This window comes from Meleagris gallopavo, chromosome 10 (assembly GCF_000146605.3).
Source record: "Meleagris gallopavo isolate NT-WF06-2002-E0010 breed Aviagen turkey brand Nicholas breeding stock chromosome 10, Turkey_5.1, whole genome shotgun sequence".
Classification (NCBI taxonomy): Eukaryota; Metazoa; Chordata; class Aves; order Galliformes; family Phasianidae; genus Meleagris; species Meleagris gallopavo.
Genome location: NC_015020.2, coordinates 18,526,480 through 18,543,082, shown reverse-complemented (window position 1 = coordinate 18,543,082; position 16,603 = coordinate 18,526,480).

Genomic DNA, 16,603 nt, shown 5'->3' with positions numbered 1-16,603 from the left:
CCCTCAGGGAAGGCCCGGGTCTCCGAGTGCGAGCGTTGCTGCAGCGCGGCACGGCACATGGCTCCGCACACACGCACTGCACGCATTTGGTGTTTCAAATGACACGGCGCAGCCCCAGAAGTAACGCGCTACCCCTAACCCTAATCACCCCCCATTAAGCACGGAAAGCTGAAGTTTCGGGGCCGCAGTCCACCGGCAGCACGCCCTCCCGTGCAGCGCAGCACGCTGCGGGCTGTGTCTGCTCGCTCCATCGCTGGGTGCTGCAGTGCTCGGCCCAGGTGTGCCAGCGCTCCCTCGTGCTCTGTGTCACAGAAATATCCCCAGGAATCTGCTTCCCTTCCACGCCCCGCTCTGTCCCCGGGCTCTGACAGCCCCTCTGCCTTCCTTAGTCCTGCCGTCACCTGGAGCTTGCAGCTCGCTGCTGTCAGCAGCCTTGTTAACACGTGCTGCTGCTGGAGCTTCTCCGCCATCCACGCTAATTAGGCTCCACAGAGGTAATTAAGCAATGACTAATACAGCAGTGAATGCAAGTATCCAGCATAAGCATGAGAGAGATTTTGCAGGTAGATATATTGGATATATTATTAAAAAATCTTGGTGATAATAATCAAGACTCAATGCGCTATAATAGTTTAAAACATTCTATTTTTTCTCTTATGCACAAAACAGGTAGGATCGCCTTTGATGTTCTTTCCCTTTGTGCTGAGAATGGGGTTGCTGGAAGCAGCATCCCACTGCCCTGAGGGGCTGCAGCTCAGCAGGCGGGGTTCCAGAGAATCCATCTGGTGGGGCGGCCTGGAATGGCTGCATGGGACTGCCAGGGGCTGTGGAGGGTTGCCAGGGGCTGTGGGGGGCTGCCAGGGGCTGTGGGGGGCTGCCAGGAGCTGTGGGGGGCTGCAGGTGCTTGTGGGCACTGCACACAAGAAGAGGTGGGATCACCTGGAACTGGGAATGCAGATCTTGTTTGCACTTTCCTAAAATTCTCATTAATTCTGGACCAGACAAAATGAGGTGAGCAGTGGGTGTATGTTACTGATGCTCATGGAATCACAGAATCATTCAGGAAGGATCCCCAGCCCAGCCCCAGCCCACCCCCCTGTTCCCACTGCCCACGTCCTTCAGTGCCACATCCCCACAGCTCTGAACACCCCCAGGGACGGCGACCCCCTCACTCCCTGGGCAGCCGTGCCAAGGAAACTGGTGAATGAATAATCCCACTCAGAAAGTATGCTGCAAGCACCGGTGCAGCCACAGAGGGGTTCCTGGCACAGCCCGTGAAGGACATCAGCAGCCATCCAGGCCGATACGGGGCATTCCTTCTTCCGGGGTTTAGAATTGGAACTGGAATTGATTATTCCAGTTCATTCAGTCTCTACTTCTGTGGTGCAGCCTCTCCCACTGATTTGAGCAACTTGTAGAGAGCTGAAGATGAGAGGCAGAAGGCACTTGGCAGCTTCCTGTGGATCCTTTGTATGTCCTGAGGCACTTTCTGTGAACGCTGGAGCTCTTTGTGGAGCAGGTGGAGACAGGGAAAGAAAGTGGTGACAGAAATGTGTGTAAAGCAGGAAATACAGCAGAGGTCAGAGCTGCTGAGATGTGTGGATGGCAGTGATGGTGCTCAGCTTTCTGAAGAAGGGAGTGCTAATGAAACGCAATGAAATGCTCAAATATGCATTTAATGTGAGATTTAGGGTTCTTTTTTTCTTGAGTTGACCCGTATATAATTTCCCTCTGTATTTTCAGCATTCTGTTCTGTGAATGCATCAGAGAGACTGCTATTCAATTATAATCTTCTTGCTTCTTATTTCATTTTCCATAGCTGTTAGACTTTTGTGAGGTCCCTCATCTCTGAAATGCCAGCAATTTCATTTTAATTTGGGGATATATATATATATTTTTTAAGAATGCCTTTTGCAGTTGTAATGAGTTATCTTGTGATACAGATTTCCCAGAATCTGTGTTCACAGTCAGAAGATGCTGTATGTAATACGGGTTGCTTTACTCACATATAGAAGGGAACTAAACATTCTCACGCAGGCTGAACACTGCTCGATAAAGCAAACTTTTCTCTTTGTTGCATTTCAGCCTTGGCGTGTGTTTGAGTGTAAGTGTATCAGGAAGATTTGGCACCGGTCACTCTTTTTTTTGTAGTGGGAGGCAGCCTGGTGTGATGGCAAATCCTGTAATGAGATACTAATTTATCTTTGGTAGTCCTCACGTGGAGCATCCTTTGTTTAATGGACACCGAAGGTAAACGGAGTGAGGTGGTTAAAATAGCTGTTCTGGATGGGTGCAGCCTTGTGCAAGTGTTTGCAGTCGTTACTTTAAGCGCTTATTTTGGAGACTTTTGAGTGCTGAGAATTCAGAATATATAGAGCAGCATTTAGGAAAAATGTTAGCGTGGTTGCCTGCTTTAACATGAATTGCAGCTGTGCCAAGGAAGGAACGTGCCATTTAAGGAACACTAAAGCTCTGAGTGAAGTTTTTACTCCACTTTATTTAGAAACTTGCTGGAGTGCACCGGATGCCGGGGGAAACCAGAACACACTTCTTAGATTGTCAGACCAAAGGCAGGAAGGTTCCCACAGGGCCCTGCTCCTGATGCAGCTTCTGTTTCTTATTTAGGTTTTGTTTCTTAATACCGAAAAGCTTGTAGTGGCATTCTGACAGCTGTGGCCTGGAAATTTGTCTAAATTAAAGCGGGTCTTGTTTATTTACTTAAAACTACCGACAGACCTAGGGCAGTCCCACAGCATTTTTTAGGGGTTGCATAATCCTGATATAGATTCAGTTGATTCAAAGCAAATATGACAGAAAGTCTTTTTCTTTGGCCACTCAAAGTATTTGTGTGTATACAAGTGGGACGTCTATGAAGTTGTAGCTATGCTGGGCGTAGTGCCTGGAATTGATAGGAGATGTGATGGGCCTCACTTCGGTTGCTGGAAGAGAAGCAAGAACAGAAATTAAATGAATTGAAGGTAGAGAAGTTAGGAGGCAGCTCCCCAGGCAGGGCATGCCGTCCCTCTGGTTCCACAGGACATATCAGGTAGATATGTGGCTGCTCCCATCTTATTTAGCTTCTTGTTCTTGGTCCTTTAAACCCAACATCTGCTGTTACCGGAATGTCCTGTGGCAAAGTGTTATCTCTATTGGAGGAGGAAGATAGAAGGTTTGGCAAATGAGAGATTTTGGGACTTCATCATTTATCTTTCGAGCTAAAGGACATCAGGTAGGCCTACATAGGTGTTGCAAGTATAGTAAAAGAGAAACACCTGAAAGAATGAAATCCAGTGCAACTCAGTTCATGCCTGGAAGCTCCTCTGCCTCAGTCTCTGCCACTCCTGTATGTGCTGGGAGACTGAACTGCAAGGGGGAGATTCCTGGGATGAGGAGGAGATGTGACAGTGGCAATCAGGTCCACAGCAGTTAGATCATGTGTTTGTCTGTTGCCACAAAGAACTTACAAAACCGTGAATAATGACATAATAATTATAATTATGGAAACATAACTCATATAGAAATGACCAGGAGTGTGTACACTTGCCATGTTGCTGTGAGATGCTAGACGCTGATTCGTCTGATTCTCATAAAATGCAGAGCACTAAAGGAGTAGAATTATATCCCTAGCGGTCACAGTTTGTCCTGAGCTGCACCAGCACAAACTGGTGAGGAAAGGACTCTGATCTGAGGCTCCAGGTAGCTGCTGTGACAGCCAAAGCAGAGGAAGAACAAATGCCACTTTTGTGGTGTGGGTTGGAATGGCAGAGCTGGCAAAACACTTTCATCTAAAACCATGGGGTGGCTCCTGAAAAACTGTCCGATGGATTCAGCGTACAGCAACTATGAGAAGGTCTACTGCTTCTCCCATTTTAATGGTGGAACCAGGAGTCTTCTAAAGTCATCTGAAAGCTCTTCACTGTTTGGAGGAGATGTCAGTTCCAAGCAGCTGGGTTTATTGCTGGGCCTATATTCTAGGAAATTGCTGATGGATTTATTATGCCACGAGTGTTTGCTGCTGAGTGGTGACACCAAAGCCTCAGACCATGCTGGATGTTTACTGTCCCCTGAAGGCAGTTTGCAAGGCTGTAACAGCTAGTAATCAGTGACTGGATGTGGTCAGGGGAGTTAGATCAACATGCAGAGGAAGAAGATGAATCATGAAGTAAATCCGGTATTGATGCTGGAGGAACGGCCGATGTACAAAACGTTTGTGGCAGATGTGGATACCTCCTTAATGACTTCTTTGACTTCTATGGCCCTACGGTTCAGGTTGCAGCCAGCTCATCTTTGTGCTCCCGAGATCGGCCTGCACATTATTTGTGCATTTTCCCATACTTGGACTGATGAGCACTCCCAGCTGGGTGAGCCACATTGTGCTTTGCAGATCAGCAGCCCAGCTGCAGTTTTTCCCCGTGCCCATAGCGTGCAGAGAGCAGACCAGCAGCCGTGGGCACAGCAGAGCAGTTTCCTTGCCCATTACATCACTTCGGTGCTGCATGCTGGTTATTTGCTCTCTATATCACTGCCCCCCAGGAGGCCCAAAGAAATCAGCAAATCTCCCCCAGCAGAGCCACGAATACCTCTCACAATTCATTCAGGCGCAGCAGGAAGGCCGGGGATTAATCCGAGGGGGAATGCTGTGAATTCCAGCACGCTCTTTCTTCCCCTGGCACAGCTGGTGGCGGGGATCTTGCCACATGAAAGCCGTGCTGTCACTATCCATCATCGTTACTTGGGCGGCCGCATTCCAGGGCATGAATTGGCCTCATTTGGTAACTCTGGTGCTGTTTCCTTCTGCCAGATGATACGCAGGAGGAATCCAAATTCGAGTACACCTCTATGTTCCAGTTCTCAATCTATTTTTAGGGGTCTCCAGATTCCCTAAGACAAATTAGAATGGATGTGTTTCTGAAGGTTGGAGCGCAGCATCGCAGGGGCTGGAGGTGGGGCGGTTTGTTCACAGCCTATCTGCTCAGCACCACAGAGGTATTCTCCTTCTGCTCTTAAATTCCCTAAATGAGGTTCCCGTGACGTAACAGGAAAGCTATTCTTAAGGAGCTTTTTATGGGAAATTGTTTTCTATAGGATGTCATTGTTTGGCTGCAACTTATTGTCGTAGTTTTTAGTAGTGGTAAAATACCAACGGCTAAAGCTGATTTTTTCCTTTTCTCTCTTCATAGAATCCCACTATATGTACTGATCTTTTTCTTTTCTCCAGCCCCACAGTCTTGCCCACTGTTACCTAGCTGTGCTGCCATCACGTACAGAAGACACCGGGTAGAACCCATGCTGCCAGGAGATTTTTATTGTGGCATATTTGTCACAAAAGTGCTCTACTGAAATCCAGTGGTGAACAGTGCTCAGAAATGAATGCAGAACGGCAGAAGAGGCAATGCCCAGCAGCCTCCCTGCTACAGCTCCTGACTGGTCCCTGCAGCAGTGCTGCCTCTGATCCTTCCATGTTTCAGGCACAGCAGTGCACAGGGATGTCCTGCTGTGCTGCCCACGTCGGAGCTGTGCTGGGCCAGCAGCAGCATCTCATGGACAGTAGTGATCCTCCACGGGGAGCAGTGAGGCAGGGGGCTGCTGGGAAACATCACTGCCAAGAAGAAGTGTGATGAAAAGGAGGTTGTGGATGCCCCACCCCTGGAGGCATTCAAGGCCAGGCTGGATGTGGCTCTGGGCAGCCGGGGCTGCTGGTTAGCCACCCTGCACATAGCAGGGGTTTGGAACTGATGAGCATTGTGGGCAGTGGGCACTGGGGGTGGGTTGGAGTGGGCTTGGTGGTCTTGGAGGTTATTTCCAGCCTTACTGCTTCTATGGCGCTCTGCCTTTGTACTGCTGCTGGCTCACCAGTGCAGCAGCTGATGGGATGGCACAGTGCATGGCCCAGGAGTGGATGTGGGCTGGCTGCGTCCTGAAGAACACAGCTGAGAGCCCCGCAGTCCTGGGTCCAGGTGCGTGTGCCTATCCGTGTGCCTTCCTGCTGGAACCTCCGTGTCCTCAGGCCTCTGACCTTTGGGTGCAATGAACTCTTTGCTATTCGGTGGCTTTTCTTGCTTTTCTGTGATTCTCTGCACACACTTCTCTCATGCACACAGGTATAAAAACCTCTCCTTCAGTGATTGTTCTCCTCTCTGATGCGACGCCTGCTCCACTGCCAGTCGTGCTGCTGGAGGTGGAGGAGTACTGCTGAGGCTCTGCTGGAGCTCCTCAACCCGCCCTGCCAAAGAGAAATGATGGTTAATCATTCCTGGTGTTTTCAGAACACCTGATTCTGACAGGGAAAGCAACTCGTGTGGTTTAACTGTGATTAACTGTGATCAACTCTTTCCTCCCCTTGATTTGAGTCATAGCGCCTTATTTATATCCTCGTTCTTCGAAATAACTCTCCAAAAGGTTAATCTTAATCTTACTTTAGCAATTGGGGTTTTTGGAATTTGTGGGAATGACCCCGATCCAAATAATCCGCTGGGACAACGTGTCATGTCAGGAAGAAAAAATAACTCCCCTCTTGTCTCCATCCCCCTGCCGTCCCTGCGGGGGCTGCCACGGCCGCGGGTCTCTGCCTGGCGCTGGGAGCAGCACCGATGCCTCGCAGCCCGAGCTGGGGGTAACGGCTTCCTGCAGGTACAGACCGGCAACGCGTGCGAACGCCCCCAAGAGTCTGGAAGGAACGGAGGAGCAGTGAGTCACAAGTGAGTCATGGAGCCTGCCCGGATCTATCCCGGGACAGGGACGGCGTGCGCCGCGCCTTCATCTGCTCCGTCTCGAAGGGACAGGCCAACAGCCCCGACTATAATTGTGGAAAAATAAATGTTAGCGGCAACCGTCCCTTGGCAGCAGCAGCCTGCTCTGTTTTGTAAGATCTTTCCTGTGTTCATCACTATTATTCTGATAAGAAACGGGGAAAAGTGCAGGGCGGGATGCAGGCAGAGGGGTTTTGCTGCAGGGGTTTTGCTGTCGCCCTGCTGTCGCCCTGGGCACGAGCTCTGGGAGCTGTGCTCCTTTTCCCTCCATGTCTGACTGCACAGAGCATTGCTGCTGCCTGGCACAGGGTTTGGGATGTGCCTCGACCTCCCACCCAGCCCCATGCCATCCTGTGGCCATCACACAGCAGCAGCACCCCCAGGAATGCAGGGCTGGAGGAAGGAGTGGTGCCTCCCCTTGAGGTACCATCAGCTCACATCTCCCATAACCTCACCCTGAACTTCCCACCATGTGCCCCACTGGAACAGTTGGCTGGTTGGTGACAAGGGAACAGACCGCCAGAGCCAGAGGCAGGGCAGGGAGAGAATCTCAGCTGCTGATGCCAGGAGAGTTTTCTTTCTTCCCCAACAGCCCTCTCTTGGCTTGTTCTGTGTATTTCCTTGTTTAAGTTCCATGAATAATATCACAGAATCATAGAATCCTTAGAGTCAGAAGGGCCCTTTGGAGGCCATCTGGTCCCACACTCTGCAATGAACAGGGACACCCACATCTCCACTGGGTGCTCAGAGCCCTGTCCAGCCCAACTTTGGGTGTCTGCAGGGATGGGGCACCACTGGCTCTCTGGGCACTCTATGTCCTCAGCACCTTTACTGTATATATTTCCTCATATCCAGCCTAAATCTCCCCTCTTTAAGCCTGAAACCATTTCCCCTCATTCTAGCACCACAGACTCTGCTAAAGAATCTTTCCTCTTCTTTCTTCCAGCTCCCCTTTAGATACTGAAATACATCGTGCATTAATTAAATTTCAGGGATTCTGGCAGGGCTCCTTCAGAGCAGCAGCTCAGCTTTAAAGATGATGAATATCTAGTGTAAAAATTCCATTTCATCCTTCCCTTTGGCTGAGATAGGAATTGATAACAGACTCAGAAGAGAAAGCCTTCAGTCCCTAAATGGTCAGAAACATGAGAAATCACCGAATCTCGGGGCTGGAGGGGACCTCAAGAGGTCATTGAGCCCAACTCCCTGCTAAAGCAGTTCCCTACAGCAGGTCACCTCTATTCCTTTCCCATTTCTATTTCCCTATTTCTTTTGCACACATCGAATGACGGCATACAATGATGGGCTAAAAGTGAGCGCTAAGTTTGATGTGAGCAGAGCTGATGAGCTCGGCACAGCAGGCATGCTGGCCCACACAGCATCAGCAAAGCACGTACATCTGGATGGGAGGGCAGCTTTCACGAGAGGCAGCTCTGCAAAAGGACTCCATTTCTGCCACGTTCCCAGCTCGGTGTCAGATGGAGCAAATCCAGAATAAGCTGCCACACCTACAAAACAAAACCAGGCAGACTTTCAGATCATGACACGTGTCCCATGAGCCCAGCAGTCATTATCTGTGTGAGGGTCCCACTGCGGAGTGCTGTGCCATGGGAGTGCGTCCTGTGCTCCCATCGTTCTGCAATCCCGCTGGATCTCCTTTCCAAACAGAGAAGATGTGAAGTCAGTGAACTGGCGAGGAGCAGCAGCACAGAAGCTCCCAGCCCGCAGATTGCACTGCGGTGTCCTTCACTCACTCGAAGGAAATGACCTTTAACTCTGCTTTTGCCTTGTGAAGCAATTTTCATTCCAAGAGCACTTTGCGTTTATGCAACTGTAAATCAGCAGATTAAAAACAGGGGAAACTGCGTGCGTACGTGTTGCACAAAACGTGCGGCTGGCGCAGCGATAACTGCGGAGCTGCGGAGCTCCGGAACGCGGCGTCGGGTCCGGGTCCGCCTGCCGTGCTGCCCTCTGCTGCCCGCACAACCCGCTGCGGGATCCCGGCACAGCGCGGGCTGGTGGGCAACGGGAGGGTGGGGAGAGACGGGGGTCTGCTCTGGGACTGCCGTGGGATGAGAGGTGACGGCCTCACGCTGTGCAGGGCAGGGGCAGGCTGGGTGCTGGGGGGCATCTCTGCTCCGAAGAGCGCTCAGCACCGCACAGCTGTCCGGGGGTGGGGGGTCAGCATCCCTGGGGGTGTTCAGAGCCGTGGGGATGTGGCACTGAGGGATGTGGGCAGTGGGCACGGGGTGGGCTTGGCGATCTCAGAGGGCCTTTCCGACCTGAATGATTCTGTGGTTCTGTGGTTCCACGCCATTACTGCTGCAGCACCAGAGGAGGAACTTGGGCTATGAAAGCGCTTGGCACCGGCTTTGGGAGAGGAGCAGCAATTCTCATTCCATCCTTCCCTCCCTCTCCCCCCAGCATCAGCCGGCAGAGACCCCCGGAGGCGGCTCAAGTCCCGGCGGATCACACGCAGCGCCGTGGCTGAGCGCTGAACGCCGTGGCTGGCGGCGTCCCCTGGGAAGGGGAGCTGCGGGACTTCCAGGAGCCGCCCGGTTAGGAAAGCACCCAGAATGAACGAGCGGCTCTGCAGGGCGCGACGTGCGGCTGTTCTGCAGCCGGGGCCGCGCAGGACGGGCGCTGGCTTGCAGCGGGTGCTGTTCGTGTCACTGCGCTGCGAATTAGGTTGGAAGCACTAAAACATCACAGCTCGTCCTCCCCTTCTTTGTCTGTAACGCGGATGGATTCCTCACCCTGCTCACCCCACAAAACGTTCGTGCAGGAATTGGCGCAGCCTCTGGCTGAACCAGATGGGAAAGCGAAACAGCTGCAAAAACACATCTACACCCCCATCCCGACACAAAGATCAGCCTGCGGCCGGATCAGCTCCTCGGCCGTCCCACGCGGAGCCGAAGGAGAAGCTGCGCACCGACAGGGCGCAGGGAGACCCGCACTGCCGCAGCCCGGCCAATGAATGCGGAACAGCCCGGGGCCACACCTGGCAGCAATTTTCTCTCCCCCTCGATTTTTGATGTCTTGCTTTCTCTGCAGCGACCTTTAAGGCTCGGTGTGGCTGCGGGGTGCTCTGCCCGTGGGAGCAGGGTTGTGTGAGCACGGCAGGGGCTGCCTGAGCCAAAGCCCTGCCGGCTGGAGTGCCTTTGGACACGGGGAGAGGTGGGCAGGTACAGTCTTTCTTTCTCCCTACTCCAAACAGTGCCTTTTTGTTATTCTCCAAATATTTATGTCTCTGCAAAAGGCATAAACATTTCAACAGCGGCCTCTTTAGCGCTTTGTTCCAGCACTTAATGCAAAGTTGCTGTGAAGTTCGGTGGCCTTAAACCTCTTTAAATAGCACGGACTCACGCAGGGGAGCTCGCCTGGCCAGACCCGAGGCACGCAGCCCCATGGTGTGAGACACACTTAGAGAAGTGGTGGGAAGAGGTGGCACTGAGCTGCTGTGCCTGTGTGCATCTGCCCCTGGTGTCCTCATCTTCCACAGAATCCCAGCATGGATGTGTTGGAAGGGACCCACGGACCCGGCCCCATCCCCAGCTGGGTGCCCAGCACCTCTGGAGCTTAGAGGGGAGCACACACATGGCAGGTAACAGCCAAACAGTGCACACCCAAAAAGTTTCCTTAATATCCATGGATATTTCTGGAACTCATTTCTGAGGTTTCAGTGCAGGGCAGTGATTTCAGGTTTCTCTTTTGCCTTAAGGGGAAACGTGGCCCAGAGTGACACGTCACACCTGGTTTGGGTTATTCTTCAGTTACAGGCATCCTGAAAATACATTGCCTTTATAGGTAGACTGGAGCAGAATGTGTTCTTTCAGCTCTCTCCATGCACTTCCATTCTTGACATGGCTGTTACTGCAGCAGAGGTCTCTCCATAAGTTCATTCATTCTCTAAACTCGTGAGCAACACTGGAGTTAGGGAACTGAGTTATTTTCTCACCTTTCATCTCATTCTTTTCCCCCACTTGAATGGGTAAATGCACACAGACAGAATAGTGCACTGGCGGCAATACAATTTATAACCAAATGGGTCTTTTCCAGGTGAAGTGAGTGCACGAGAGGTCAATATTAGAAAGTATCTGGGTCATCACATCTTGCAGCTGGAACAGAGAGCTCCAGGAATGCCGTCAGGCAGCCCCAGCTGCTCTGTGTGCTGCACTGTAACACACTGCAGCCTATGAGCTGACCTGGGGGGGTTGCAGCAGTCCCAAACCTGAGCTGTGCCCCTACAGCTGACCTGTTGGGTTTGCTGCAGTCCCAACACCGACGCTGCCATTCTGCTGCCCTGGTGTCTGGGAGCAGGATGCAGAGCAGGCGTTGGGCTGGCTGGCAATTTGCAGTGCTGTGTGTGGATGTGAAGCCCTGCATGATGACTGGAGACTGGAGCTGTAATTTTTTTCCTTGTCAGCTCTGTCTTTCATCACTTGTTTTAGAATCTGTGTAAAATAAGGATAGCAAGGTCCAGCCCTGCAAATTCCCATGACCCTTTTTCCCATAGGCACAGCAAATGTTTTGTTTCTTAGCTGAGCTGAATGCTGGTAGAGCAGTTGGTGGCACAGACCAGAGTTTACAGCTCCAGATACAAGGCAGTTTAGTGCCCTGGGACACAGAGGGAATTGAGGGTGGATTAACTGTGCCAACAAGGCAGGTGGCACTGCTGGCTGCTGTGTGCCCTGTGTCAGGCTCCCCTCCTCGGCTCTGTGTTCCCTACCAGCTCCAGGTGCAGTGTGGGGTGCTGGTATGGAGGGCAGTGGGTGAGAGGTGCTGCCAGGCCCTGGGGGGCTGCAGAGCAGGAGGGGACGTGGAGCAGGAGATGTGTGTCTGCGGGGCAATGCTGCAGGAGCACAGCCAGCAGCACTGCTGCAGCCACCTCTGCCCATCTATCTCTGTGCAGAGCCTGCGCCTCGCATGGAAAGTGAAATTAGAAAGAGAACCATTTTTCTTTCTAAGTATTTCCCTGTGTAACGGACACACGCTTGTATTTTAAGGGAACAAAAACCCTCTCTTACTCAAAGGCCGTCCCTCGTCTGGAGCAGCTTGCCTTGATTACATCGTACTAAATTACTCATCTTGGATATATGATTCTCTTTCTTTTCTCTGCCAAGAGCAAAAATATGAGATTATTTGGCAAGAGGAATGTGTATCTAAAACGTCAAATTACAGCTCATAACTATCATGGGATGGTTCTGGCGATGGTCCTTTGTGGTGCTTCCAAAACAGATGTCTCTTTCTAGGAGATCTCCAGAACCAACCCGTGCCTTGTCTTTGCTTTCAGATGGTGCTTTGAGAATGCCTCACCAGCGCACAGCTGGCTGAATGTATTGCTTTAATATAACTTTCCAACTTCTCAGGACTTCCATGTCTTCCAACTGTATTAAGTGATAGATCTCTATGCACAGAATGCAGTCAGTCAGACGTTGGGAATCTGCATGTTTGTTTTCCCAATAACTGATACAGGCGAGCTCCATCACTTGCTTAGCAGAGGAATAGAGCAGTAAAGCTAATCCATCTTTGCCACTGTTTCAGTCAGCATTACAGAGCTGTTACCAACCAGAATTTTATTCGTTCCAGTAGATCTCTCCTGATTCCATCTTGCTAATTAACAAATGCCATCAACTTCTACTGACGCTGAATCGGAGTGTGATCCTTGGTGCTGTGTCTCCAAAGCAGGTACTGCAACACGTCCCCATGTGGGCACATTCACTCACTTCTCATGGGGCTAGGAAAGCTGGCTTCAGTTTTAATTACGTTGTGTCTGCTCATTTGGTCTTCTCTACTGAAGGGAATGGATTGGATGTTTGGGAACATAGGGGTTTAACAGGGAAACGGCGAGAGGAGGTTGAAAAAACCTCTGCAATGTGTTGTGTTCTGGTGGAAACGATGGCAGCGTGAAGACTTGAGTATGAACAACTTCAGCTGGTAGAAGGAATTGGATGATATTAAGCTTATTGTCCTATAATAACAAACTGAGCATCACTCTGTAATACTCAAGTATCCATATCTAGTACAAAAATAACATTCTTTGCTTGCTTTTGAGGAGGACACAAACCTGGGAAAGGCCCCCTGGTCTGTGGCAGCAAATCTGCAGCCCTTCTGACATCTGCCTGCCCTGCACTTGGGCAGCCACCTCCTCGGGGCTGCTGCTGCTGCCCTGCACCTGCTTTGGTCATACATCAGTGATGCCCATCGCCGGGCAGAAAGGAAACACGGGCACCTACATAGAGAAATGCCAGGCTGCTGTAGTTGTGAAGAAGGTGAAACGTGCAGTCTGACAGCTGGTTTTCATAGAAGCACAGAATCATTCATGCTGGAAAAGCTCTCCGAGGCCCCCAAGCCCACCCCATGCCACCACACCGTGCTCGCTGCCCACATCCCTCAGCACCACATCCCTGCGGCCCTTAACGTGTCAATACAGTACACAGTAAGATAATAAACCAGATCTGACAGGGGCTGTCTGGTCTGTGCACTGGTAGACCAAGCAGGCAGGGGAGAAAGCAAAGCATGCACATCTGGTTTGCAGAAGTCTTGCTGCAGGCTTGATTCTCTGTAACCCTGTAAGGGTGGCAGTGTGGAGATGGGGAGGCTTAGGGCTGCTTTGCATGAGCAAAACCTTGGGAGCCTCTGCATCATCACTCAAGCAGACAGAAGGGTTTGAGCAGAGCCACGCTTGCTGCCAGATGAGCTCAAGGTCAGGGGAGAGGTTTGGAAGGAGGAACTTGGAAAGGCAGTGATGGATCTGCCCCAGCCTTGCTCACAGGTCCTGCTGCAGCAGCTCTGCTGATTGGAATAATGCTCAAAAGAGCTGGCTTGGCAGGCGCAGAAAAATGCTGAAAATTTGGGCTTTCCGCAGTTTTGCTTTTGATGGCTTGTGCCTTCTAACCACACAGTAATTGTAAAGACTATAAATCAAATTTAAAAATCCACTTCGAGCGATCTTTAATAAAATATAATTTATTTTAATACGCTGTTACTGGCTCCTCCTTCAGGATGTCACAGTTCTGCACTTTCGGCCTGACAAACTAAGATGTGCTCTCTGTCAAATGGTGAGCTCCATTTTGTCTTCTCTGCAGACTGGAAACCTCACTGTCCCTACTGGAGCTCCGTCCTGGTGCATTGCAAGCACTGTGTGATGCAGGGAAGGCTTTGAGAGCGTATCAGAGAAAGGCTATCAGGAGAGTGATCTCAGACACTGCTTCTGAGCAGTTCCCAAGCTCTGGTTCACACCCATGAATGGGTTCACACCCATGGCTCTGCTTGTGCAGCTGCTCCTGGGGACAGGAGGGCCGGTGAGGGCATGGAGGGCAGAGATGCTGAGCAGTGAGAGCTGTGGTTGAGATGCTGCCAGTGCCCATTGCTGCCCATGTGGTGCCCTACATCTGTTCTCAAGCAGCTGTGGTTGCTTGCAGGTTGTAGCCATGGTGGGGAGGTGATTCCTTTCCTAAGGTTGTGTTCTGTTCAATTTTGTGCTCTGTCGGCATCAGAGCAGCTGCACCAGGAGCCCATGCCTGGTGCTCATGTACAGGAATTAATTAACCAGCAGCATTCCTCCTGCTCAGCTGACACAAGGGCTGCCAGCAGGGAGTGCAGCACGGCTGCTGTGGCACAGCTGCCCCATTTGTGCAAACCTGGGGTGTGAGTCAGAGAACCATGGAATCACTGAGGTCGGAAGAGCCCTCTCGAGCTCCCCAACCCACCCCCAGCCCACCACCCACGTCCCTCAGTGCCACATCCCCATGGCTCTGAACACCCCCAGGGATGCTGAGCCCCCACCCCTGGTCACTCTGTGCCAGTGTTTCTTTGCAAGAAGAAATTTCCCCTGAAATCCAACCTGACCCTCTCCGGCTCTGTGAGGCCATCACCTCTCACTGTTCCTGAGGTGCCGATCGCTGTTCCTACAAGCGGGTGCACGCTTAGCACAGACCTACCCTGTGGGCTGGGAATTCTGCTGGATATTTACAGCTCAGGCAGGGCTTGGGATGGTGTGGTGCACAGCTGTTGGTCTGCCTCGATTCCCAAGCAGTGGGCAGTTGCAGGCCATGGATCTCTGCCAGCTCGTTGGTATGAGCCCTCCCTACCAACACTTCCTTTTTAGATGGGTGCTGCATTACCAGCCATAGCATAGGGTTTTCTTACAAAGGTAACATTTCCCTTCCCATCCGTGAATTGGAAATGACACAAAACGCCCTTTTCCCGTTCTTTGAGAAAATGTTTCATGCTACCACCGTAAGAGACCAAGAACACATCACTCACAGGAGTGGTTATGAGAAGCAAGGCCATTGCCTTGGCCAATATCCACTGACAGCCTTTGGTCCTGAAAGCACGTCTGTGTCAGCGATCCCACTGCCTTCATAACGGGCACAAAGCACGTGTGCATTAAGAGCTATTTTTAAACAGTGAAGTCATAACTGTAATGTAAAAGTAAAGCCAAAACAAAGCTGAAATAGTTGAACTTGTGGTGTTTAAGAAGATTGAACCGTCCCACTGTCACAGAATGCCTGAACTGATTCCTAATGCTTGCACCCCGATGGGATCATTAGTGCCATGGAAGGGGAGAAGAACTAATTAGCTCTGCAAATCAGAAAGAGATTGCAGAAGTAGAAACCAGCAGCAGCAGCATGATGGCATTTGGTGAGCTGAAGTCAACACTGGGAGCCAGAGCCATGGTGCTGGAAAACCAGCACAGCCACGGGGAATGGTTTCTGCTGTCCTCTTCAATTGGATTTTGGGCTTGGCAGTGTCAATTCCGTGACATCACCCAAAATGCTGCACTGTTGTTGGCCTCCGGCAGTGCATCCATGTGGTGGTTGGGTAAGGGTCAGGCATGGGTTGCTGCAGCCTTTCCTTTTGAGGCAGAAGTGTTTGCTGTCACTGTGCCATGTCTCTCGTGGTGCACAGAGCAGCCGTGGTGCTGTGCAGGGTGGATAAGCACCCAGAGTCTGCATTCCACATGTGGGCATGGTGCTGGGAGCCCGGGGTTGGGTGGGCAGCACCGCCAGCACTGCACCTTTCCTGCCTGTGAGGATCGTTGGTTTGGTTTTTTTTTTGTATGTGTTTCTTCTAGGTTTTTTTTTTCTTGTTATTGACTGTTTGCTTCAGATTATTATTTGTTGCACCCCCTAAATATTTGACCTGTCCTACACATCAAATATTTGATGTGTAGGTGTGGCACTGAGGCACACGGTCAGTGGGCATGGCAGGATGGGTTGGGGATCTCAGAGCTTCTCCAGCCTAAATGGTTCTATGGCTCCTGCCCACTGTTTGTCAGTGTATCCCTCTGTGGCGTACTTGTCCTCGAGGAGTGTTTTCAGCCACTCCCCATTGCACCCGTCCTACACAGAGCCACAGGACTCTCGGAAAGGACCCACGAGGGCCATCCTGGCTCCACGTGGGACCACCTAAAATCCAAACGCTCCGTCTGAGGCAATGTTCTTCATCCTAAGACCGACAGCAGCATGGCGCAGACCCTCGCGGTGCTCCATCAGCAGCCGCGAGGCACAAACTCTGCAAAGCAGATGACGGCAGTGGAACGAGCTCGTTCTTACGGGGCACGCACGGGGACGCGCCCGGTCGGGGGGCAGAGCAGCACCCGCATCCCCGCGTGCCCACAGCCCCGCTCCGAGCTTCGGAGGGCAGCGGGGTTGGGAGGGGCTGCGGGTACGAGGAGGACAAAGCAGCACGGGGACACCGGAGCGAGACCGTGACGCTGACCGGGACGCAGGGGGTGCGGTGACCGCGTCCGGCCGGCGAGGGTTACGCGGCCCAGCACGGTGCCGCGTTTCAGAGCGTCGCGGAACCGTTCGAGTCGGCGGGGCCCTCCGGAGGCCACGCGGTCCTCG